We start from the raw sequence: 2,500 nt of genomic DNA, 5'->3' as shown, positions 1-2,500 counted from the left end.
TCAAAGTGGCTCTATTTCATTATATTCCATCCACATCCCAATTCCATTCATTTAAGATCCCTTTGGTGTCATTGAGATAAGAGATGTCGTTTCTAGTTTATCTCTTTCTATATATGGAAAGTTCAAAAATCATCATATAATAATCCGAAATGGAAATAGAAAAGAACAAGGGGAGGTTTGGGATGATTTTTCAATCTTTTATACTAGGTAATCTAGTATCCTTATGCATGAAGATAATAAATTCGGTCGTTGTGGTCGGACTCTATTATGGATTTCCTCGACCACATTCTCCATAGGGCCCTCTTATCTCTTCCTTCTCCGAGCTCGCGTTCGGAAGAAGGAGAAGAAGGAACCGAGAAGAAAGTATCCGCAACAACCGGTTTTATTACGGGACAGCTCATGATGTTCATATCGATCTATTATGTGCCTCTGCATCTAGCATTGGGTAGACCTCATACAATAACTGTCCTAGCTCTACCCTATCTTTTGTTTCATTTCTTCTGGAACAATCACAAACACTTTTTTGATTATGGATCTACTAACATAAATTCAATGCGTAATCTTAGCATTCAATGTGTATTCCTGAATAATCTCATTTTTCAATTATTCAACCATTTCATTTTACCAAGTTCAATGTTAGTCAGATTAGTCAACATTTATATGTTTCGATGCAACAACAAGATGTTATTTGTAACAAGTAGTTTTGTTGGTTGGTTAATTGGTCACATTTTATTCATGAAATGGGTTGGATTGGTATTAGTCTGGATACGGCAAAATAATTCTATTAGATCTAATGTACTTATTAGATCTAATAAGTACCTTGTGGCGAAATTGAGAAATTTTATGGCTCGAATCTTTAGTATTCTCTTATTTATTACCTGTATCTACTATTTAGGCGGAATACGAGTCACCCATTGTTACTAAGAAACCGAAAGCAACCTTAGAAACGGAAGAAACGGATGTAGAAATAGAAACAACTTCGAAACGAAGGGGACTAAACAGGAACAAGGGGGATCCACCGAAGAAGATCCTTCTCCTTCCCTTTTTTCGGAAGAAAAGGAGGATCCGGACAAAATCGATGAAACGGAAGAGATACGAGTGAATGGAAAGGAAAAAACAAAAGATGAATTCCAAGTTAAAGAGACACAATATAAAAATAAACCCGTTTATGAAACTTATTATCTGGATGTGGATCGGAATCAAGAAAATTCGAAGTTAGAAATATTGAACGAAAAAAAAGATCTCCTTAGGTTTGAATTTGAAAAACCCCTCGTAACGATTCTTTTCGACTCTAAACGATGGAATCGTCCATTTCGATATATAAAAAACGCTAGATTTGAAAATTCTGTAAGAAAAGAAATGTCACAATATTTTTTTCATACATGTCAAAGTGATGGCAAAGAAAGAATATCTTTTACGTATCCACCTAGTTTGTCAACCTTGTTAGAAATGATACAAAGAAAAGTGTCTCTGTTCACTACAGAGAAACCCTCTTCCAACGAATTATATAATCATTGGAGCTATAATAATGAAGAAAAAAGAAAAAACCTAAGCAACAAATTTATAAAAAGAGTCAAGGCTCTAGACAAAACTTTAAATAGTAAATCCCTTATTCTGGATGGACTCGAAAAAAGAACTAGATTGTATAATGAAAATACAAAAAAAACATATTTACCGAAAATATATGATCCTTTTTTAAATGGAGCCTACCGTGGACAAATTAAAAAATTGTTTTCACTTTCAATCCAAAATGAAATTTCCAAAAAAAAGGACATAGAAAGAAGTTGGATAAATAAAATTCATAGTCTCTTTCTTATTATAAATTATTTAGAATTTGAACAAAAAAAAAATAAATTAGAAAATTTTGATAAAAAATTATTTAAAAAAGAAACTCTTTTTTTCTTGAACTTAATTAATGAATTTACTGAAAAATCAAGTTTCAATTTTAAAACAAATTATTTACTTACTGAACGTAAACGGTGAGAATTAATTCAGAAGGACAAAAAAAAAAAATAAAATTGCTATTTGATAAAGTTCTAAACGATCCTAACAATAAAGCAATTCGAAACGAATCTATTGGACTAAAAGAAATACGCAAAAAAGTTCCTCGTTGGTCATACAAATTAATAAATAGTTTTGAACACGCCGACGGCCCAATTGAAGAAATGTTAGGAAGAACTCCTGAAATTCGTTCAAGAAAATGCAAACGTGTAGTGATTTTTAATCATGACCTAAGAAATACCAATATTTCTAGTAATACATCTAATAATCCACAAGAGATTACTAAAAATATTAAAAATAACGACGATTATGAAGAACCAAAGGTAATTTCTTTAATACGTTTTTCACAACAATCAGATTTTCGTCGAGACATAATCATAGGCTCGATGCGCGCCCAAAGGCGTAAAACGCTTATTTGGAAATCCTTTCAAGCGAATAGTCATTCCCCCTTTTTTGGACAAGAATAGACAAAGATTTTTTTTTTTTTTTCTTTTTCCGC

The 2,500-nt window shown here is 31.9% G+C and overlaps 1 protein-coding gene and 1 pseudogene across 1 annotated transcript in view; both read left to right on the top strand.

Moving 5' to 3' along the window:
• LOC133037459 (uncharacterized mitochondrial protein AtMg00370-like) overlaps positions 1 to 1,854 on the top strand; it is a 2,000-nt pseudogene extending 146 nt beyond the window's left edge.
• A 626-nt stretch (positions 1,855 to 2,480) lies between these two features.
• Positions 2,481 to 2,500, top strand: part of LOC133037043 (protein TIC 214-like) — a 2,616-nt gene continuing 2,596 nt past the window's right edge. Inside the window, exon 1 of the mRNA XM_061113849.1 lies at positions 2,481 to 2,500. This exon is cut by the window's right edge and continues 2,596 nt beyond it. The gene's annotated coding sequence lies outside the window, so the exon portion shown is untranslated.

Source organism: Cannabis sativa, chromosome 4, assembly GCF_029168945.1.
Source record: "Cannabis sativa cultivar Pink pepper isolate KNU-18-1 chromosome 4, ASM2916894v1, whole genome shotgun sequence".
NCBI lineage: Eukaryota > Viridiplantae > Streptophyta > Magnoliopsida > Rosales > Cannabaceae > Cannabis > Cannabis sativa.
The sequence above is the reverse complement of the archived record's forward strand: the minus strand, read 5'-3'. Positions and strand labels throughout refer to the sequence as shown.